This window comes from Chiloscyllium plagiosum, unplaced genomic scaffold, assembly GCF_037043375.1.
Source record: "Chiloscyllium plagiosum isolate Xiang-an unplaced genomic scaffold, Cpla_swu_hap1 HiC_scaffold_21, whole genome shotgun sequence".
NCBI lineage: Eukaryota > Metazoa > Chordata > Chondrichthyes > Orectolobiformes > Hemiscylliidae > Chiloscyllium > Chiloscyllium plagiosum.
In genome coordinates, this window is record NW_028270159.1 from 58,876,997 (window position 1) to 58,901,858 (window position 24,862).

Below are 24,862 nucleotides of genomic sequence, written 5' to 3' on the forward strand. Positions count from 1 at the left end.
CAGTTGTTGGTAAAGTGTTGGAAAAGGTTATAAGAGATAGGATTTATAATCATCTAGAAAATAATAATTTGATTAGGGATAGTCAGCACAGTTTTTTGAAGGATAGGTCGTGCCTCACAAACCTTATTGAGTTCTTTGAGAAGGTGACCAAACAGGTAGATGAGAGTAAACTGGTTGATGAGGTGTATATGGATTTCAGCAAAGCGTTCGATAAGGTTCCCACAGTAGGCTATTGTACAAAATGCAGAGGAATGGGTTTGTGGGAGATATAGTAATTGGATCAGTAATTGGCTTGCTGAAAGAAGACAGAGGGTGGTGGTTGATGGGAAATGTTCAACCTGGGTCCAGTTACTAGTGGTGTACCACAAGGGTTGGTGTTGGGTCCACTGCTGTTCATCATTTTTATAAATGACCTGGATGAGGGCGTAGAAGGGTGGGTTAGTAAATTCACAGAAGACAATAAGATCGGTGGAGTTGTGGATAGTGACGAAGGATGTTGTAGGTTACAGAGAGACATAGATTAGCTGCAGAGCTGGGATGAGAAGTGGAAAATGGAGTTTAATGCGTACAAGTGTGAGGTGATTCCCTTTGGTCGGTGTTACCGGAATGCAAAATACTTGGCTAATGGTAAGATTCTTGGTGGTGTAGATGAGCATAGAGATCTATGTGTCCATGTACACAGATGCTTGAAAGTTGCCACCCAGTTTCACAGGGTTGTTAAGAAGGCATACAGTGTTTTAGCTTTTATTAATAGAGGGATCAAGTTCCGGAACCATGTGGTTATGCTACAGCTGCAAAAACTCTGGTGCGGCCGCACTTGGAGTACTGTGTACAGTTCTGGTCACCACATTATAAGAAGGATGTTCAAGCTTTGGAAAGGGTGCAGAGGAGATTTACTAGGATGTTGCCCTATATGGAGGGGAGGTTTCACGAGGAAAGGCTGAGGGCCTTGAGGCTGTTTTCATTGAAGAGAAGAAGGTTGAGAGGTGACTTAATAGAACCATTTAAGATAATCAGAGGGTTAGATAGGGTGGAAAGGGAGAGCCTTTTTCCAAGTATGGTGATAGCGAGCACGAGGGGGCATAGCTTTAAATTGAGGGGAGATAGATATAGGACAGATGTCAGAGGTAGTTTCTTTACTCAGAGAGTAGTAAAGGTGTGGAATGCTTTGCTGCAACGGTAGTAGGTTCGCCAACTTTAAGTGCATTCAAGTTGTCATTGGACAAACATATGGATGTACATGGAATAGTGTAAGTTAGATGGGATTCAGATTGGTATGACTGGTCGGCGCAACATCGAGGGCCGAAGGGCCTGTACTGCGCTGTAATGTTCTATGTTCTCAATTCGAATTCCAGAATCTGAAGTACTGCACTTTTTGTCACTGGTTTGGGAAACTCCCCAGTTATATTTGTTTGTACTTCCCCTGGAATCATTTGTCCATGTCCAATAACATGGTCCAGGAAGGTGACTTGGGCTTTGGCAAATTCACTTTTAGCCAGGTTTATCACCAAGCCTCCCTTGTAAAGTCAATCGAATAAGTCTGATAAATGTTTTAAATGTTCCTTCCATGTGTGACTAAAAATCGCCAGGTCATTGATATATACGACATAGTTGAGTAACCTGGCAATGACTTGATTGGTTAGTCTCTGAAATGTGGCCAGTGTGTTTTCACACCAAATGACATGAGTTTAAACTTATACAGTCCATTTGGCGTTATGAAAGCCGAAATTACCTTTAATCTTTCTCACAAAGGTACCTGCCAATATCCCCTGATTAAGTCCAAATTAGAAATGTAAGTTGCTTGTCCCACCTTCTCAACACAATCTTACCCACAGGGAATCGGATACGCATCAGTCTTTGTAACTGTATTGCGATAGTTCACACATAACCGTTGGGTACCATCTGGTTTCAACACCATTACTATGGGTGAACTCCAGTCACTGTAACTCAGTTTGAATATATCATCTTGGAACATGCGTTCAATCTCCTTTTGAACCTGTACCAACTTTAGAGGGTTATGCCTATACAATGTTAATTAATCAGAACAGCATCTCCTATATCTACATCATGTACAAATGGATTATTACTTCACAGCTTATTTCCACAAACCTTCCCCTATGATCGTTACAACTCTTTCAGGTCATTTTGATTTTCCTAGGAAAGGTAACTGAATAATTTTTCCAAATTTTTGACAATGTCTTCATGGTCCAGTTTAATTTGAGAAATGTCCAGTACAGAATCCTCTGAACTTGGTTCTTCCCTCTGTGTTCTAACCAATAACACAGTCTCCTTTGAAGTTTCTTGTAAAATTACCTTTTCAGCATATGCACATGACCCACTCTGTGAGATTTCTTTCTGTCTGGAGTCCCTATCAAGTGGTTCACCTCACTCAATCTCCTTTCAACTGGACAAGGTCGATTAAACCATTCTTTTAAAGATGCACTTATCACTGGAAGTAATGCTAATGTCTTATCCACGATAGCAAAATTGAGAATTTTTGATTTCTTGTCTGCTTCTTGTTTCGATGCATGCAGTGATACTTTTAAATGTTGCCTAGCCAACTCCCCAGCTCTATTTAATTGTTCCCTAAAATTTGACATGTAGTCCAAATATATGATCGCTGAATTCTGACTTACCCATTTCTCCTTAATCATTTTTAATTGTCCTCTCACTTCATGCCCAAAAACTAATTCACATGGACTGAATTTGGTTAATTCATTTGGTGCATCTCTGATTTTAAAAAAACACAAACGGAATTCCTTTATCCCAATCATCTGGATTGTCTGGACTATAAACCCTCGACATGGTCCTTTATGTCTGATTTCACCTTTCTACCCCTCCCTGCGATTCTGGATGGTAGGCAGTAGATTTGACTTGTTTTATTCCTAAGCTGTCCATAGCTCCCTTGAATAATTTTGATGTGAAGTTTGTCCCTCGATCTGATTGTATCTCTGTCGGTATTCCATATCGAGTGAAACATCTGGAAAATTCTCTCCCATCCTTTCAGCTGTGATATTGCATAATGGGACAGCCTCTGGAATTCTAGTCGATTCATCCATTATTGTGAACAAATAATGATTCCCATTTTTTTGTTTTAGGTCGGCATCATACACAATCAATGAAGACTCTTGGAAAATGATCCTCAGATGCTGGAATAGCTATTGAAGGTGCAGGGTTTATTACCACCTGTGGTTTTCCAATTACCTGACAGGTATGACATGTGTGGCAAAGCTCAACTACATCCCTGTGCAGTCCAGGCCAGTAAAAGTGTTTTTGCATTTTAGCCTGTGTTTTCCTCACTCCAAAATGACCTCCAGTAGTAGCTCATGTGACATTCACAACACCCCATTTCAATACCTCACTGGCAATACAATTTGATGAACTTCTGCTCATTTGTCAGCTGCCTGAACGTGTGATGGTCTCCATTTCCTCATTAATGTATCACTTTTAAGGTAATAACATTCAGGGATACATTCAGATTCTTTTGATACTATTGCTTTAAATTTTTATCATTCTGCTGTAACTCAGTTAATTTGTCTGAGCTTAAGATCTTGTCATCTATCTGCTCCTTATTTTTCTCAACCATCTGATCAAAAAGAGTGTCTGATAATTCCACTTCAACTTTCCAATCTCTTTGATCTCTCTGTTTCAGCTGGTGACTTTGTCACCTCGTTACCACACAGTCAGGAAAAATTCCAGGATATGTGTCCTGCAATATATCAGTTGCCTGAATTTCCACTGGATTTTCAACCACAGTAGACAACACTCCTACCAGCATATCCACGATATCATTCGCACAGACAAATTATATTCCTGGAGCTGAGAGTTGCCCAGTACTCCTACCTCGACTTCCCCTCTCTTCTCTGGTCACTATAACCTCACTTTACATAATTGAGCGCTTCTTGTATCATCGTGAATTCCAATTACAGGTATCTTTTCTGGCAATAGTCCTACAGAAGTATATGTCTTCTTATCCTTCAGCAGCACAGATTAAGAGGATCCTGTGTCTCTAAATATTGTGACCTCTTTACCTGCTGCTCCTGGCCTATGGTAATAAACTTTATGTTTGCAGGTATAAAGTTTAAGAAGATCTGGCACTTCCTCCTGAACCTGCTTGTACATTCTGATGCAGCTTTCTAGCCTGCACTGTGCTTTCTGTTACCACTCCCTCAACATTCACTGGCTTGTCCTGTTTTCCTGTATCTGTCTTCCCAGTACTTCTCCTAACCCACCAACATTGTGGGTTCACATGGCCTAATTTATTGCAGTGAAACATCGGAGCTTCTTAACTTCTCTTTCCCCTTCAAGAGTTTCCTTTTTTACCCTGTGTTCAGTTACCATTATGATCTTCACCTCGATCTACCTTTTCTTTTCCACATGAAGATTTCCCTTTTCCCCAATTTCTATCCCTCATGGAATGAAATTCATTCTGGAAGCTAAACCGTGCTTTATGGACTAACTCATCTTCATCAGCCATTTCAGGTGCTAATCATGCCATTTCAACACTTTGCTCTTCCACGTGAGTTCTCACTACTTCAGGAAGTGATTTTTTTTAACTCTTTCAAAGTAATATTTTCTCTCAGAGCACCATAGGTTTGCTCTATGTTTGAAGCTCTTATCTACCTATCAAAATTACTTGCTTGATCCTTACAAACTTAATTAGGTTTGACCAGGGTTCCTCCTCAGATTTCTGAGAGGTTGTCTGTAGGCTTCTAACACAAGCTCATAAGCATTTAAGATGGCTTTCTTCACCTCCTCATACGCTTCAGGTACCTCCCTTTATAGACCTAACTCCAAGTTTTGTTTGGATCACCAAAACGCACATGGTCACTGGACATTGCATTTGCTTAGTCAGTAGCTGCCAGTATCCTCTAGGCAAGTCCAACTTAGAACTCACAGTTGCTTGTCCCATCTTCTCAATACAGTCTTCCAAATGCAGAATCGGATATGCACCAGCCTTTGTAACTGTAATGACTTTGTGATAGTCCACACATAACCATTGGGTACCATCTGGTTTTGGCCCCATTACTATGGGTGAGCTCCAGTCACTGTAACTCACTTTGATTATTTCGTCTTGGAGTGTGCATTGAATCTTCTTTTGAACCTGTGCCAACTTTAGAGGGTTATGCCAACAAGGCTGTTGCTTGATCGGAATGGCATCTCTTATATCTACATCATGCATAATTAGGTTTCAACTTCCTCCCTTGTTTCTCCAAATCTCCCCGTGCGACATTAATAACTCTTTCAGGTCATTTTGATTTTCCTCAATAATTTATCCCAATTTTTGACAACTTCTTCATGGTCCAGTTTAATTTGAGGAATGCCCCGTTCAGAATCCTCTGAACTTGGTCCTTCTCTCTGTTTTCTAACCAATAAGACAGTCTCCTTTGGTTTTCCTTCACTGTCAAAGTATCTTTTGAGCATGTTCACATGACACACTCTTTGAGATTTCTTTCTGTCTGAACTCCTTATCAAATAGTTCACCTCACTCAATTTTCTTTCGACATAATAAGGTCCACTAAACTTTGCTATCACTGGAAGTATCATTAATGCCTTCTCACCGATCACATAATTGTGAGTTTTTGATTCCTGGTCTGGTTCCTGTTTCATTATATGCCATGATACATTGAAATGCTGTCTGGCCAACTCCACAACTCTATTTAATTGCTCCTGAAAATTTGACATGCAGTCCAAATACATGGTCTCTTAATTATGGCTTACCAACTTCTCCTTCATGAATTTTCGTGGCCGTCTCACTTCATGCTCAAAGACTAATTCACGATGGACTGAATTTGTTTGATTGATTTGGTGCATCTCTGATTGCAAAAAAACTCAAACAGAATTCCCTTATCCCAGTCATCTGGATAGTCTTAACTATCAGCCCTCAAGACTGTCTTTCCTGTCTGGTACCTCCTTTCTCGCCCTCCCTGCGACTCTGGATGGGAAGCAGTAGATTTGAATTATTTTATTCTAAAGCTGTCCATAACTTCTTTGAATAATTTTGATGTGATTATATTGCCGTGGGTAGTCCATACCTAGTCCACAATTTGAGTAATTGAGTAATTGAGTAATTGAGTGACATATCTGGCAAAATTCAGTGACATCTTTGTGCAGTCCAGGCAGGTAGAAATGTTTTTGTATTTTCTCCTGAGGTTTTCTCATGACTAAATAATCCCCTAGTGGGAGATCATGCGCCACTTGCAACACGGTGTTTCGAGAGCCCACTGGCAATACGACTTGATTATCTTCTGCCCATTTCTAATCAGCCTGAATATGTGATGCTTTCCATTTCCTCATTAAGACATCGTTTTTAACACAGTGACATTCAGGAGTATGTTCAAATTCTTCCTCTGTTTATGCCTATTGATACAATTGCTTCAAATGTTCATCATTCTGTTGTAACTCAGTTAAATCATCTCAGCTAAAGATATCTGCGACTGGTTTGTTCAACCATCTGATCAAGCAGGGTCTCTGCTAATTCCACTTCATCTTTCTTATCTGTACACTTTGATTTCTCCTGGCTCAACTGGATACTTTGTCACCTCGTTATCACATAGTCCGCAAAACTCCCAGGATACGTATCCTGAGCTTCCACTGAGTTTCCAACCACAGTGGGCAGCACTCCTACCTGGGAATCATCTATTTCATTAGCAAGGATAAATTGTATCCCTGGAGCTGAGAGTTTGTCCAGTATACCGACCATGATTTCTCCACTCTTCACTGGACACTCTAACCTCATTTTACATAACCTCTAACCTCTTCTTGTCTTACTGTGAATTCCCATTACTCGCACCTTTGCTGACATTAGTGATCCAGAGGTACATATCTTTTCATCTTTTAACATCATATTTGAAAGGATCCTGTATCTCTTCAAATTGTAACCTCTTCAGGTGTTGCTCTTGGCCGATTCAAGTCAACTTTACCTTCGCATGTACATCATTTAAGAAGAGCTGGCATTTCCTTCTTAACCAACCTCTGACCAGGTTGGACATTCTGGTGCAGCTTTCTGGCCTCCACTGTGCTTTCCATTACCACTCTGACAAAATTCACTGGCTGATCCTGTTTTCCTACATATGGCCTCCCAGTGCATTTCCTAACTCACCGACACTGTGGTTTCATGTGGCCTACTTTATTGCAGTGAAAACACCGGAGCTTTTCACCTTGTCTTTCCCCTTCAAGGGTTTCCTGTTTACCCTGTGGTAAGTTATCCTTACGGTCTACACTGACACCGACCTTTCCCTTTCCATGTAAGGAATTTTCTTTTTAGCCTATTATCTATCCTGAATAGTTGATATTGATTTTGGAAGCCAATCTTGGGTTTAAGGACCAACTCATAACTGTCTGCCATTTCAGCTGCTAATCTTTTGTTTTTACTCTCTGCTCTTCCTCACAAGTTGTCCCTACTTCAGGGAGTGAATTTTTACATTCCTGTCTCAGTGCCAATTTCTGAAATTCAAACTCCCTCTTTCTTCCTTTCTTCTCTCTTTCTTTCTCTCTCTTTCTCTTTTGATTCTTTTAACGTGATTTGTTCTTTTTCTTTTTCCTCTGCTTTTAATCCGAATTCCTTGTTTTTTATTTACTATTTATTTGTGGGACTTGGGCATCACTGGCCGACCAGCATTGATAACCCATCCCTATTTGCCCTTGAGAAGGTGGGGGTGAGCTGCCTTCATGAATGGCTGCAGTCCACGTGCTGTATGTTGACCCACAATGGAGGAAGGGTGGAATTCCAGGATTTTGACCCTATGACTGTGAAAGAACAGCAGTATATTTCCACATCAGGGTCGTGAGTGGCTTAGAGGGGAACGTGCAGGTTGTCGTGTTCCCAAGTACCTGCTGCCCTTGTCCTTCGAGCTGGAAGTGGTCGTGGGTTTGGAAGGTGCCTCTAACTCAAGTTACTCCATTTTCAATTGCATTTGTAGCCATCTCTATAGATTCTGATGGCATTTCCAACAAATTTTAAATGCTGAGCTATTGCTGAAATTATCTCTCTTTCCTCACAGAAGGAGGCAGCTCCAACCCCGTCTTGTCTGATAATTCCCGGAGCTTGGCTTTAATGACCTTTTGCAAAATCCCCAAGGTCACTTCTTCTAGCCCCAGAAAACTCACGATGACTGAAAGAGCCATTGCTATCCCAAGTGCTGTTTAAACCAACCAGCATCAACACCGAGAAGAAAAGATACTAATACCTACCACTCGCTGACTTTGAGCCCAACAACCCCAACCCCAATTTGGAACTACAGAAGAAATTCTGGACGAGTCCCCAATCTGTTATGGACCAGGCCAAAACCTCCCAAAATATTTCAAGAGAGTAGGCCTCACCTGAACTTTGATATTTGCAGATATTTGAGGAGGAATGCAGTTGGTCAAACCAAGTAATTTTAAACAAAACAGAATTTCTTTACAAGATTACCAACTGAAACCAAACAAAAGAGAATACAATAATAAATCGCTTACCGTATCCGAACACCCAACAGATCATCCCAACTTGATGATGCTGTTCCAAATACTTGCAACAATCCCCATAAACACCCCTTCGTACAAAAGGTAAAATCAAACCCAGAGTCTTACAGGAGAGCTCTCAGTGAGAGAGAACCAGCCTGGACCTGCTTCTTTGCCCCCAGCAGTTTCAGCTGCCTGGCTGCTTTCAGTGAATAGCCAGACGGCCAAAGAAATCAAATCAAACCACAGCAAATCTGAGCTGGGAGAACTGGCCACTCCCCTTACATTGTGCAACTGGTTTTATTTTAAACTTTAAAGCCTTTTGCCTGAGGCGGTACCTGTTAGCTCTAATCAAACTTAACCTAAAAGCTTGAACTTAGACTTTTTGAAGTCTGTGTCTTTGATGACCTCACTATAAGAAACACCAGGCCAACATAACCTTGTTAAAGGAGCAGCATTGTCACACAACAGCGTTCTGTGCTGCATTTTGTCAAAGGCCTTCTGGAAATTGACACAGATCACGCCCTCTGGCTCTCCTCTGTCTAACTTGCTTATTCCCTCCTCAATGAAATCTGGCAGAACCTTGAGGAAGCCTTGATGTTTCTGCCCTATTTTATCACGTGCTCACCAATCGCATCCATAAAAACAAACTCTCAAATCTTAAAAATGACAAAGGTAACGTAAGCAGCCTAAAGTTATCTGTCTTCTCCCTCTCTCCCTCTTTAAACAGGGGTGTTAACATTAGCCATTTTCAGTCCTCAGGACCCTACCTGACACCAGTGATTCCTGAAAGATCACCACCAACACCTTTACAATCTCCTCAGCTATCTCCTTTGGAACCCTGTGATGTAACCCATCCAGTCCGGGGTTAATTATCCACCTTCAAACCTTTCAGCATTCCCAGCCATTCTCCGAAATGGTGGCCACTGCATGCAACCCTCTCCCAAACCTGTTATGGTTCTGGGATGTTAGTGGTGGCACGCACTGGGAAAACTGATGCAAGTTTTCTCCAGCATTTCTTTGTTACCTATTGGTACTTCTCCAGGCAACTTTCCAACAGTTCAATGTCCACTCTTACCTCTCTGTAACCTTTATGATATCTAAAAAATCTTGCAATCTTGTATAGAACATAGGACAGAGGACAATATAGGACAGGAACGGGCTCATTGGCACATGATAGTGTGGTCAACATGATGGCAAATTAAATTAATTCCTTCTGCCTGCCTTTGATCTACATACATCCATTCCTTGTGTATTCATCTGATAATTGAAAAGTCCTTTCATTGTCCCTGTTGTATTTGCTACCACCAACAAAGACTCCTACCACTCTCTGTGTAGCTTCCCTTTTCCTGTGGACTAATTTCACAACCTCTCTCATTATCCAGGGGTCCCTTACCTTGCCAATCCCATTCTTCCTCCTTACTGGAACATGCTGGTTCTCAACCCTGATCAGAAGGTTTGTCAACGACTCCCACATGTCAAATGTGGACTTGACCTGTAACAGATCCTCCCAATTAACACTCACTAGCTTCTGCCTAATACTGATATAATTTGCCCTCCCCCAGTTGAGTCCTTTCCCATATGGTCCTGAATTATCTGTTGGTCATTGGTATCTTAAAACTTAACCAGTTCTGATCACTGTTTCCGAAATGCTCTCCCACTGGTGCGTCAGTCAACAGGCGAGCTCATCAGCCAATACAAAGTCCAGTATGGCCCCTCCTCTAATTGGACATACCACTTCAAGAAGCCCTCTTGGATGTACTTAAAAAAATTGTCCCATCTAAGCCTCTTGCTTTGAGGGAGTCCCAGTCAATCTTGGGGAAGTTAAAGTCACCCACGCTGACAACCCTGTTATTATTGTATCTTTCCAGAATCTGCCTACACTGGTGTTAATCAACTTTTCGGTGCCTGTTGGCGGCGGGTGGAGGGGGGGGGGGGGGGGGGGTGTTAGCATCATCAGATTACACTGATTGTACCCATCTTCCTTATGAGCTGTATCCATATTACCTCAGTGGATAAGCCCTCTTCGCTGAGTGCAGCAGTGACATTCTCCCTAATGAGTAATACAATTCCTCCACCTCTTTTATCTTCCTGTCTTCCTCATCTAAAACACAAAACCCTGGCAAATTGAGCAGCCAACCATATGCCCATCTCAATCAAATCTCTGTAATGACCACTATACCATAGTCCCATGTCCTCACCCAGGCACTGAGCTCGTCTGCCTTACCCAGAGTATTCTTTGTGTTGAAAGAAACACGCCAGCGCATCAGTGCCATTGTGTTCATTCACCTGTCTCTGACTGTCCTTCTTTTTGGAGTTACTGATTCTAACATCTATCTTCACTTCAATCCCTCCACTTCCTAACCTGCTGCTCTGGTTCCCAGCTGAAATGAATCTGTTTGTTTCGTAGCTGTAATTAATGTTAATCTCCATGGATTCGACTTGTGACACTGGAGTAATTCGCTTTTCTGTTAAAAGCAGGCTCATTTCAATGTGACATTCCTAAGAGTCAGTGGCAACATCACCTCCGACACTCAACAGCTCCAGAGACGGGGAAAGGAGAGATTAGAATCTGAGAATAAAGTTGGCTGGAATATTTCATCAATGGACCAGAATCTAGTAATACTGGACATGAATGTTACAACAATGGACAGGACTGTATACTGGGATCTGTTGGCCCTTTCTGCTTTTTATGACAAGATTCCATTATCCCTGCGAATCCATTACATAATATACATGACTGAATTCTTTTATTATCCCATCCTGGCTATTGTTGGCGTCCCTGGTAAGTCTCACTGACCGGTTTTAATTTCTAGAAACCATGTTTAACTGTTATTCTTTCCGCTTATTCTACTGCCTTGCTGCTGTTATTACATCTGATGAGTCTCGGAATTCATCTTCCACTCTGCAAACCATTGCTAACTGTCTGTCTTCTCTTGATTCTGAGAGACACACAAGAGGGACATTGCTCAGCTTCATCTGTAAACTATGATTCATTTTGTTCCTGTCATCATTCTTTACAGATTAGGAACATAAAATCACTGTCTTCTATTGTGGCAAAAAAAAAACGACATTTCCTTCATCTGACTCCATTCCACCCCTGGCCAATATCTGAAGGTGCCTTTCCACATATACAGTGATCCCTCTCTCCCTGGGCTGATTTCCGGTCCCCATATCCTGACCATTATTCATAGTATTTACTAAACGCACAGGAACATCTTTCACCGGATCAACCCAGCTGCTGCTTAACGCATGAAATGTGAAATCCAGTTTGGGTATTCCCAGGACCCTGCTGACCCCGTTCCCGTTCACAAAACTGCATCACCAAAGCTCACCCAAAGATTCCACAGCTTTTTCCCGAGGTTAGACCGAAATCCGTTCCCTTTCTCATTCCCTGTGAGCTTCAATGTTAACTCCTGCAGTGTCTCCACTTTAAAATCTCACACACGTGATGACATCTGTTCATGATATCGCTCGCTGTCTCGTTCTGTCTCATTCCCAAATCTCTGTTAGTTGTTTATGTTTAAACTGATTTCTCTCTGTCTCTAATAGCGATTTTCACATCTGCACTCCCTCAGTATTTGTCTTTTACTAGTGCATCACAGATACTGATACAGAGACATGAACTCAAGGAAGCACCACTTCCTGTCATTTACCGCAGAACCTGGAAATTTCCCCATGCTCGGTCACTATCTAGTGCAGGTACACCGAGCAAGAGAGTGATCAGTGCCTGCTTCCGTGCTGCAACTAGTCCACTTTACTGATCAGTGCATCAGCGTGGTCTACAAAGTGTCTTCTGCCTGGTTTGGTTATGTCTCGACTCGTTCTGCTCTGTAGATTCAGATTAAAGTATAACTGACCGTTTCACATGATCTCACAGTCTCATTATTAAATTGTTCCATTTTGCAATTGGACTCCCGAAGGTTACACTCCTCCAATTAGTCCGAATACCCTGATTGTACCCAATATTTCGGAAACTTATACTCCAGTAAGTAATGACCCTATTCTAAGGTGAATGTTTTTCCTTGCTGTATCTTTCCCTGTCCTCGTTATTTTGCCCCTGTGTATGCAGTGCTGTGTTATGAATCTCAGAAACAATGAATTTGAATGTGTTGGGGTATCACCCATTTCATCGGGAGCTGGCTGTGAAGCTCCATATTGGAAAGGGGTTTCAACCCCGCATTGACTCCCGGGTTTGAAACTTGCTCTGTGCCTGTGCACTGAGCGCCTGTGTTAGTTACTCTGAGCTGATCACGCGGACAGCAACATGTTGAAACCCTTCAGTTATTATTGCAATGCACCCAGCAAGTAACTTGCTGGAAATAGGCATTTCAATTAATTCTGTTCCTGGAAAGATAGTGGAAGGACTGGAATGTTTTGCTGGAGATATTTCAGGGAGACCTGAGTGTGTCACCATACAATTCAGAATGAAGCTTTGGGAATGTAGTTACAATGTGTCTTGGTTTTGAACATTCACAAAAAATGGAGCAGAGGCTTTAGAGTGTGGAAGCTCTGAGAGCACATCCTGAGTGGGTGTGGGGAAAGAGATCTGTCGGATCCATCCCGGGTTTGCGAGGAACAGCTTATCAAGCTCCAGCAAACCCAGGAACAAAGTGGAAAGGGACCCTGGAAGGATGGGACCGAGCTCTGTGGTCACCTCTGTGCTGAATCAAACAACGTCTGAATTTAGTTTCCATGATTTCACACGAGATTATTGTTGGAAACTGTGAGAAGACAATTAATTTCCCAGGGCTACGGAACACCTCTCAACAAACCCAGCCAATGAGGCAAACCTTAACACATAGCAAATGTGAGCAGGAGTGTTGGATTCAGAGCATTCCTAAGCCATTAGTATGCTCTCAGTAGACTGCTCCTACTTCCATCTCAGATCCTTTGATCCATTGCGACCTATAAACTATTTCAGAAGCATACTTGAATGGTTTGGCCTGAACATCTTTTTCGGCTGAGAATTCCACAGGCTCACCTCTCTCTGGGTGAAGAAATTGCCACTTATTTCAGTGCTGAATAGCCTATGCCCTAACCGTAGACTGTGACAAATGATTCTGGACTCACTGTTCAGAAGAAACATCCTTCGTCTGTTAACCTGCTCAGACTTATTCACAATTTTACAAATTTGATGAGATCCCCTCCCATTCTTCTGAAGGCCAGTGTGTATAATCTTAGTTGATAGTCTCTCTTCGTACCACAGTTCTGCTGTGCCAGGGGTTAATACAATAGTGATAGATAATTGCACTTTGTACTGGAATCCTCTCGCTTAGAAAGCCAACATGGCACTTGTCTTCTTCTCCTCCCACTCACCTGCATGTTCACCTCCATTGTCTGGTACAGAAGGGCACCCAAATCTCATTGCAACTCCCACATTATCAATCTATCAGTGTATCAATAATAATCTGAATTTTTGATTTGCTGAAGTGACTAACCTCACATTTATCCTCATTATACATTATTTGCTATAAATTTGTCCATTCATTCAACTTGTACAAAATACACTGAAATATCTCTGCTTACTCCTCAAAGCTCCCCATCCCAACCAACTTTGCGTAGTCTGCAGTTCCAGGCATAAGATGTTAAGTTTCCTCATCTAAGTCATTAATATGTATTGTGAACAGATTAGGTCAATTATTGATCCCTGTGCTACCTGACCAGCTACTGCCTGTCTCTCAGACGAATTCCCATTTCTTCCTGTTCTTTTCTGTCGTCCTCCAATTGGCACGTTCTTCATGCCAATTCCACACCCTTTCGTTTTACATGCTAATCTCTATGTGGAAATTCTAAAGGCCTTCTGAAAGTCCAGTTAAGCCTTACAATGCCCTCTCTGACTCACTTTATTATTAGGTCCATGAAAATGTCTAGTAATTTTCACAGAAAAATTACTTTTCGTAAATTTGTGCTGAGTTTGTCTGATCTTGCCACTGCTATCAAATGGTTTCCAACAGACTTTCCCCACTAATGATGTCAGCCTAACCAGTCAATAATTCCCTTTGACTGCATTTTGAAAAAAAATAGTGTTGTCCCATTTCTCAACTTGCAATTGGTAGGAACTAATCCAGAATTCAGAATTTTGAAAGACAACCACTGACTATTTCCAAGGTCAATTCCTTAAGTGTTCTGTGATGCCCCTTATTGGCCCTGAGGATCATGGGGATTTATTCTCATCAAGTTCCCCACCACCTTTTGCCCAGTAATCATTCAGTTCCTCTCCCTTCGAGGATATGTGTTCTCCAACAGTTGTATTATCTTGTTTGTGTCTTTCTTAGTGAAGCCAAACCCAAGATATCATGTGAAGATGAAACAAAAGAGTTAATTAACGTCTCTAATAAGATAAACACCTTTGCAATAAGTAGCCTGTGGGATAGTGATTAAAATAACCTAAAAATAAAGAGAATAATTGAGCTGTAAATGCTGTTGCGGGAATAATTGTGGACAATTTAACTTCACAAAACTTTCACAAATCAAAATGTAAAAGGCAGAATTGAGAACTGATTTAGACAACCATTCTTTCTTTTATTCATTTTGTGGGATATGGGTGTCACTGGCTGGCCAGCAGTTATAGCACACCCGTAGTTGCTCTTGAGAAGGTGGTGGTGAGTTGCCTTTTAGAACTGCTGCAGTCAATGCACAGTGCGTTCAAACAAATGCCATTAGGAAGGTAATTCCAGTGTTTTGACCCAGTGACAGTGGAAGAACAGCGATATATTTTCAAGAGAGAATGGCAAGTAGCTTGGCACCAGGATTTTGGGGTGTGGGGGTGAAATTGAAAGTGATGATGTTCCTGTGTATTTGCTGCTTTTGCTCTGGTCATAAGTGGCTGTGAGTTTAGATGCTGCTGTCTGAGGATCAGCCCATCTTGTGGATGTTACACTTTGTGGCCACTGAGCGTTGTGGTAGACGAAGTAGATGCTTGTTGATGTAAAGTTAATGTAGCGGGTTGCTTTGTCCTGGATGGTGTCAGGTTCCTTGAGTGTTGTTGGAGTTACACCATCCAGGCAAGTGGGAAGCACTCCACCACACTTTGACTTGCTCCTTGCAGATGATGGACAGACTGTGGGGATACAGGTGGTGAGTTACTCACATCAGTATTCCGAGAAATGACCTGCTCTTGTAGAAAATGTGTTAATGTGTCGAGTCTAGTTGAGTTTCTGTTCAATAGTAATGCCCAAGCTGTTGATCACAGGAGAATCAGTGACAGTAACACCATTGAATGTCCCGGGGCAGTGGTTATATTGTCTCTTACTGGTCATGGTTGTAGTCTGGCATTTATGTGGTGTGATTGTCAACCCAAATCTAGGTACTGTCCAGAACTTATCGCATTTGAATGTGGACTACTTCAGTATCTGAGAAGTCTGGAATGGTGCTGAAGATTGTACATTCATCTGGAAACATCTCCACTTCTGACCGTAGATGAAAGGAAGGTCATTGATAAAGCAGCTGAAGATGTTTGAGCCTTGGACACTACCCTGAGGCACTCACATAGAGATGTCTTCGAGCTGAAACAACTGACCCCATTAACCAAAACTATCTTCCTATATATCAGGTATGACTCCAATTAGGGGAAGTGCGCCCGCTGATATCCATTGATTTCATTTTCACAAGGGTTCATTGATGCCATACTCGGACAGTTTTGATTGAGGACAGTTTTGATGAAAACTCTTTTCTGAAACTACCAGCAAACAAGTTATTTTCGAGCTGGGAAAAATATTGTGGCGGGATAAATAATAAAATCATATTAGAGGCAGAATTGAACATAAAATGCTGTAGTATTACATACAGAGTCAGTTTGGAAAGACTTGACTCAGATAACCTGAAAATAAAACATTACAACATTGTGAAGACGTAGTGGCAAAGGTCGAATTTGGAAACGTAAAGGCAGAGAAGTAATGGAAATGTGCAAGGAGATATTCCATAACTCTTCAGGAAGGTATAAGAGATGTATTCTAAATGATGACATGAAACTAATAGTAGATTAGAAAAAGGAATTTGAAATTTGAAAAACATTTTTAAAGCACAGAATGACGAAAGTAAAATGTTATTGTTTAGATGGGCTGTAAATATATTGCTATCGTCTGTCTCAGCAAAAGCTAATTTAACCTGGTCAGAGACTGATAGATTCATAGAGGTGTACAAAACAGAAACAGACCCTTCGGTTCAGCTCATCCATGCTTATCAAATAGCCCAACCCAATCTAGTCCCACCCATCAGCACCTGACCCATATCCCTCCAAACCCTTCCTATTCGTATACCCATTCAGATGCCTTTTAAATGTCGCAATTGTACCAGCCTCCACCACTGCCTCTGGCAGCTCATTCCATACACATACTACCCTCTGCATGAAAAGGTTGCCCTTCAGCTCCCTTTTATATATTTGCCTTCTCACCCTAAGCCTATTCCTTCTAGCTCTGTCACCCCCCCCCCCCCACCCCCGCACCCCCCCCCCCTCCAACCACCCCAGGAAGAATAATTTGTCAATTTATATCCATGCCCCTCATGATTTTATAAACCCCTATAAGGTCACCTCTCAGCCTCTGACACTCCAGGGAAAACAGCTCTAGCTTGTTCAGCCTCTCCCTATAGCTCAAATCCTCCAACCCTGGCAACATCCTTGTCAATCTCTTCATATATCCTGAAGTGTAGATGTCATCAGTGTGGTCAAGCATGTATCTCCTTCACTTTCCTTTTCACCATTTTTCATTGATTTAGCTCTCAGAAATGACTGCCAGACTCCTCAGACCCCTTGGCATCATGGTAGCACACAAAGCCACCAACACACTAAAACATCAGCTCATGAGGTTGAAAGACCCTACACAGACATCAAGCAAAACTAATGTCATTCACAAAATACTGTGCAAGGACCGTAGCAAACACTGCATTGGACAAACTGGTAAACAACTAGCCACCAGGACAGAAGAACACCAACTAGCCACAAAACGACATGACCCTCTCTCACTAGTATCCTTACAGACAGATAAGGAAGGACACCACTTTGACTGGGACAACACATCCATTCTCGGACAAGCCAAACAAAGACATGCATGATAATTCCTAGAAGCATGCATTCCAACCAGAACTCGATCAACAAACACATCGAGTTAGACTCCATCTACCACCTCCTGAAAAAAAGAACAGGAAGTGACTTTATCGAAGGAAATGACATCACCAAACTGAAGAAATCCAAACATATAAATAGAATTCAGGAATTATCAGCTGTGCTTCGTCTGAGGCCTACTGATGATGTTACCTAAGAGGGTGACGAAACGTCTGGAAATGAACCTTTCACCTTAGTGAGCAAACCTACATTCATAATCTATCCATGTGACTAAAATTATTTATTCCTGCAAAGATTTTCATAAATCTTTACTGCAACCGTTTTTAAACTTTTCACTTTTCCTGAACTGCTCATAATTATGAAATACTCCGGTTGACGGTGAATTAGTGTTTTATCATCATAACCTTCTCGATTTTGTATTCTACACTTCTATTCAATGAGAACAGGATCCTGAGTGTGTGTTACTCTGCGCTGCCCCATCAGTGATCTGTGTGCAGACAACTCCAGGGTTCTGTGTTCTTATAATTCCTTTAGAATTGTTTTATGCTGCTTCTCCTCATTAGTTCTTATCAAGATGTATCAATAAACACTTCTCTGCATTAAGTTTTGTCTGGCATGGTGTTGCCCACTCTATCACTCTGTCTATGCCATCTGGAAGTTTATCAGTGTCCTCGTATATTTTTGTGCTCAAGCACTGGAGTGGGACTTGAGCAAAAAGCTTATTGTCATAGGAGGGCGGATTACTAACTGAGACATAGTTGTTATTCAAGGTGGTGAAAGCCACTACATAAATGCACAAATATTCTTCTATTGAATATATTTCCTCATGTCATATTCATTGAGGAGGAAATATAAATCAGGGCGTGTGAGAACTTGCTGCTCTAGTAAAGTAGCTCTGTCTCATCTTATGTAGTTCCCTGAGCAGCCAAACAAAGACTTGGTTTAAGATGGGATCTCTGACAATTGCAGCACTCCATTAACATTGCACTAAAATGTCAATTTCGAGTATAAGATCAGATGCTCGAACAGGCACTTAGTCATGACCCTCTCAATCTGAGCTAAGAACGCTGTACCTTAAAACACACTTTCACTAAAAACTTCAAAGAAATCACTTTAACTGTGCTTTTACAAAACTCTCCTTTTGTTTTGACCTGCTCAGTCTCATCCTTTTTTTTTTCATCTTGTGTTCTAATAAGCTCTGAAACATTGCATTTAGCATGGAGCATATTGGGGTGTTGGAGTTCATATGTATTCACATATAGAGGATTTTTTAACATGCACTAAACACATTGACCAAATATTGATGGCACCTTCACATTGTAAAATAGAAACGTGCTCCTTGTTGTGAAGCTTGTGGAATTCTGACAGAACCTAAAAGGCAAAAAAGCTAGGTTGACGCATCCTGATTGGGAATGGTCTATTTTCATTTCTTGAAGGTGATAGGCTTGCAAGTGAAATGGCAACAGCTGTGTGTAATGTGTTTATAGAGGAATGATCTCAAAGGCAGGACGGCAGAGTGGGTCTGACGCTGCTTGTGCTGTTATATCAGAGAACTACTCGGAGTATTTCTCAATCTAAAATTGCACTGAATTTCAGTAACAACCACTTGTTGTCTGTTTGATGCTAATGACCATGTACTGCTGAAAATGACATATGTTTGAGTTTTGTAACTATCAGAAGAGCAGTGGGTAAATGGGTTCAGAAATAGAAATTAATGTTTGAGATTGTTTTTATTTGTGACAAGGTCCTAGTGCACATTTCTGTACAAATATAGTCTGTACCTCAGCTCAGATCTGATGTTATTTGTCCTCAAATCATTAACTTTGCTCACCGGGTCTTTCTTTATTTTTTGCAGTTAACGTAATAGCAATTGTGATTATGTCTCAGGGAAAGTGTGGACTCTCCACTTGCACCACTTGCTACCTGGTGGCCATGGCATTTGCGGATCTTCTGGTCATTATCACTGAGATCATACTCCGCCGAATCAATAATTATTATTTCCCATTGAATGTCATGAAGCTCACTTCTGTGTGTCGACCTCTCTATGTTGTGATCCGTGTAGCCATAGACTGTTCCGTCTGGTTCACAGTGACTTTCACTTTTGATCGATTTGTCACCATTTCTTGCCGGAAACTGAAATCGAAATATTGCACCAAAAAAACTGTGACTGTGGTTCTAGCAACAACTGGCATTCTCCTATGTTTAAAAAACATTCCCATTTACTTCAGATATAAACCTAAGTGGGTAATTAAAAATGTAGAATGGCGCTGTTCTAATAAGCAAATCTACTTTAGAGATCCGAGGTGGATTGGATTTAGGATGTTTGAAAAGGTTTTGACACCATTATTACCATTCGGTTTAGTTCTGTTATTCAATGCAATGACAGTCAGACACATTTTAATGGCCAGTCGAGTCCGTATGGGATTGAAGCATCACAAAAAAGATGAAAAATACAGCGACCAAGAGATGGAGAGCAGAAGGAAGTCAATGATTTTACTCTTTACCATACCGGGCACCTTCATCTTCCTGTGGTTTGTTTACATTATTTGATTTTTTGATTTTGATGGTTCCGTGGTCAATTGTGGTGGGATGTTGGAAGTGCTTGCCTATATGCTGAGAAATTTAAATTGTTGCACAAACACGTTTATTTACGTGGCTACTCAGGTCAAGTTCAGAGAGCAGTTGAAGAGCATGTTGAAATATCCCCTAATGTCTATTCATAAATTCGTGAATAGACAAAACAACTGAGAGCAGCACAAATATCCAGACAGCAATAGACAAACATTAATCCCTGGGTTACAAAACCAACTTCACATAGCCCTAAACAATGGAAAGTAAAGGGATGTAGGGGGGTGGGGGGCGTAGTTAATCAGCCTGAACTATGGATCAGCAGCATGGAAGAAAACTGGGGAAAGAAGAAACATTGTCAACCCGAGAACAGGAAGGATGGGGCCTGAATGAAACCACACGTTCGAGAGCTGGCAGTAAAGGGTTAGATATTCACTTTGGAGGAATAGGGGTGAGAAACGTAGAACAAAGAATAAAGAACCAATAAAATTTACAGCCCAGGAATAGGCCCTTTGGCCCTCCAATCATGAGCCAATCCAAATCTACTGTCTAAACCTGTCGCCCAATAACTAAGCATTTGTATCCCTCTACTCCCCACCTACTCATGCATCTGTCCAGATGCATCTTAAATGAATCTACCGTGCCTGCCTCTATGACCTCTGCTGGCAACGCATTCCAGATGTGCACCACCCTCTGTGCTTGCCGTGTGTATCCCCCTTAAACTTACCACCTCTCACCTTGAAAGCATGACCTCTCATTATTGAATCCTTCACCCTGGGAAAAAGCTTGTCTCTATCCATCCTGTCTATCCCCTTAATGATTTTGTAAACCTCAATCAGGTCTCCCCTCAATCTCCTTTTTCCTAATGAAAACAATCCTAACCTACTCAACCTCTCCTCATAGCTAGCACCTTCCATACCAGGCAACATCCTCATAAACCTTCTCTGCACCCTCTCCAAGTCGTCCACAAAGGAGTCAGAGCAACACACAATGTTGTGACAGGTGGCAAGCAGGATCGCAAGGAGACCAGTAAATAGGGAATTTCTGTCAAAAGGAAAACAGCGAAATATATAAGGAAACGATAGGATGTGACTCTTGGAAGAGGATGTGAGCAGGATTGCTGAGGAGAATGACTGGACGGTTTGGAAGGAATAATAAGAATCAGTCACAGGTTTCCCTCTTACATTCTCAAACCTGTGCATTTCTAAAAACAAATGGAGTTTGTGAACAGCATATTCTTTCAGCGCATTACTATTGATTTTGCAAACAAGTAATTGTTAATAATCGTATGTTTAAGATGGCGATGAAGAGGACATTCATCTCGAAGAGGGTAGTTAATCTGTTCAGCTCTAACGCAGAGGGCTGTCAAAGTTAGAACAATAAGTATATCAAAGCTAACACAAACAAAAATGCAATTATTCAGGGACGAAATGGCTCTGGGTCAAAGACAGGAGAGTGGATTTGAGGATTATCAGATCAACTCAATGAATGGAGAAGCAAATTCAATTCACTGAATGGTATAATTCTGCTACAATGTCTGATGGCTTTATCATCATTGATTCCATGGATACCACTCTCCAGTATTCCTACGCTGCTGTCCCTATTTGAATCAGCAATTAACACAAAAGTTTATCTTTACCTCATTCATTTAACACAAGTCTGACAAACAATAGATCCCGATGTCATAGGACGTCTGGAAGGTCTCTGCAAACCATGGACTTGATATTAAAAACATTATTTTTCTCTTTAACAATTCTGTAATAACACGAAATGTTTCATTCTCTGCTATCACACGTACGCTTTTTAATCCTCTCCTCTCCCTATCCATAACATCTTCCAGATGTGAGGACAACATGTATCACAGTGAACTGCATGAGGCCACACAACCCTGCTCTCATGCAATCATCTTAAAAGCACAAAAACGCTCCCTATTTTGGTAACATCCTGCATCAACTATAACTTGTACAATTTCCAGATAATTCTCCATATTCACCTTGTTAATGAATAAGCTGCCATCACTTCTCCATCCTTCATCGTGCTGTAAAGGTGTCCAGGCCCTGTGGCTCTCCATATTTTTGTAACTAACTCCAGACTCGGACACACCCTATCAGTTGAGGACATTGCCCATAAACAGACACTGTCCTTAACTTTGTAACCTTGTCTCCAACTTACAGTCCTTTGTAACATTATACTCGAGACTCAGTTGACTTCCTCCACTGTGCATCTTCCTCCAGAACACCACAATTCTCCCTCTGTTTGTAACCTACTTCACATGTTCAACATTCCCTCTCTCTGTAACCTCTCTCAGTCCTTCAGCACTCACCATCTTCAGGAATTCCTCCAGTCCATGTAAAATTTCCACACTGAAGGGTGAAATGTTAGGGAGTAAAATAAAAGATAATAAAAGCTCAGCGTTATAAGTGACAGAAAGGATGTACTGATTAAAGCAACAGAGCCCATAGTGCTGAAAAACTGCAAATACAGAGAGGGCAGATGACCAAGAGCAGGAATTGAAGATGCAATGAATGGCCTTGTCCCCTCACTATACTGACAGTTATGACAGCAAAGCAGACTCTAAGTTTATTGAGATCAGGTGGAATTAAACAAGTAGGATTCTGAAAGTTAATATTGGATCTGCAAATACTGTTGTGATTGAATTCTGAATCCTGGTGGTAACTCACAATGCACTGACTGGGCTAAACACCAGTGTAAATTCTTAAAGTCAGTGTTTGCGCTGCACCTTCCGACCACTTAGTGCATCACATGATATTTAGTGACAGCTCATTAGAAAGTTTGGTGTTTCGAACACAATGTAACGCTCTTTGAAAAAACCAGTTGTGACATCAAACTTTTCTTCCGCCGCCTCTGTCTCCAAGCTTCCTATTTCCACTGAGACTCCCGCACACCCTCCGAGGACACCTTCCCCCATTTCCAACACACCCCACCCATGTGGACACCTCGTGCTGGTCTGTTACCAGGCCTTGATCTCTGTATTTCAAACTGCCAGTGCAATATTAAAAGCCTCAACCTGCTCTCCCCCATCACACAATCCAACCTCTCAACTTTGCAACACGCAGCCCTCCACTCCCTCTGCTCCAACCCCAACCTCACCACCAAACCAGCAGACAAGGGGGCGGGGGTGCATTGGTAGTTTGGCACACAGACCCTAACACCGCTGAAGCCAGGCCCCAACTTGAAGACACCTCTGCCTACTGCTCGCTTGACCATGACCTCACCTCCCATCACCAAAAGATCATTGCCCAGACCATACACAACCTCAACACCTCAGGAGATCTCCCACCTACAGCTTCCACCTCATTGTTCGGGAATACCATCCTGCCCGGTTCTCCCTCTACCCAAGATCCATATGCCTGCCTGCCCTGGCCAATCCATTGTCTCAGCCTGCTCCTGCCCCACCGAACCCATCTCCAAATACCTTAATACTGTCCTAAACACCCGATCCGTGAACCCCCTACATACGTTCGGGACACCATCCATGCACTCCATGTCCTCCAAGACTTGCGTTTCCCTGACCCCCAATGTTAATTTACACCATGGACTTACAGTCCTTATACGCCTCTATCCACCATAACAAAGGCATCCAAGCCCTCTGTTTCATCCTCTCCTGATGTCCCCACCAGTCCCCTTCCACTGACTTTCTCTTTCGTTTGGCTGACCTGGTCCTCTCGCTCAACAATTTCTCCTTTGAATCCTCCCAATTCCTCCAGCAAACAGTCGTATCCATGGGCACCTGCATGGGCCCCAGCTATGCCTGTCTCTGTGTTGGTTACATGGAGCAGTCCATCTTCCGCAGTTACACCAGCACCATTCCCCTCCTTCTCCTCTGCTACATTGATGACTGTATTGGTGCCACCCTCGTGCTCCCACAAGGAGGTTGTATAGTTCATCAATTTCACCAACACATTCCAGTCAGAACTTAAGTTCACGTGGACAATCTTGGACACCTCCCTCCCATTCCTGGACCTCTCAATTTCCATCAACTGTGACTGCCACAACACGGACATCTTCTCCAAACCCACCGACTCCCACAGCTAACTGGATCACACATCCACCCACCATGCCTCTTGCAAAAATGCTGTCCCTTATTCCCAATTCCTCCGAATCCGCTGCATCTGCTCCCAGGAGGACAGGTTCCACCACAAAATACACCAGATGGCCTCCATCTTCAAGGACTGAAATTCCCCACCCACATGGGCAATGGTGCCCTCCAGCGCACCTCATCCACTTCCTGCACCTCTGCCCTCGAACCATAGCCCTCCAACTCCAACAAGGACAGAAACCACCACCCCCCGCCGAAGGGCTTTTGCCCGATTTTACTGCTCCTCGGATGCTGCCTAAACTGCTGTGCTCTTCCAGCACCAATAATCCAGAATGTGGTTTCCAGCATCTGCATTCATTGTTTTTACCTCACCTTTCATTCCACCAACCTCCACATACACCGGATCATCTTCCACCATTTCCACTACCTAAAGATGGACCCCACAACCAGAGATAAATTTCCGTCCCCAACCCTATCTGCTTTCTGTAAAGACCATTCCCTCTGCGACTCCCTCATCAGGTCCATGCCCCCCACCTGGCACCATCTCTTGCCACCGCAGGAATCGCAAAACCTGTGCCTACACCTCCCTCCTCACCTCTGTCCAAGGCCCCAAAGGAGCCTTCCACATCTATCAAAGTTTCACCTGCCCTTCTACTCACGACATTTACTGTACCCATTAGTCCCACTGCAGTCTGCTCTACATTGGGGAGACAGGACACCTCCTTGCA

At 42.3% G+C, this 24,862-nt stretch overlaps 1 pseudogene; it reads left to right on the forward strand.

Moving 5' to 3' along the window:
* Window positions 1–11,088: 11,088 nt before the first annotated feature.
* On the forward strand, window positions 11,089–20,254 carry LOC148146261 (putative G protein-coupled receptor 139; annotated as a pseudogene).
* The last annotated feature ends 4,608 nt before the right edge of the window (window positions 20,255–24,862 follow it).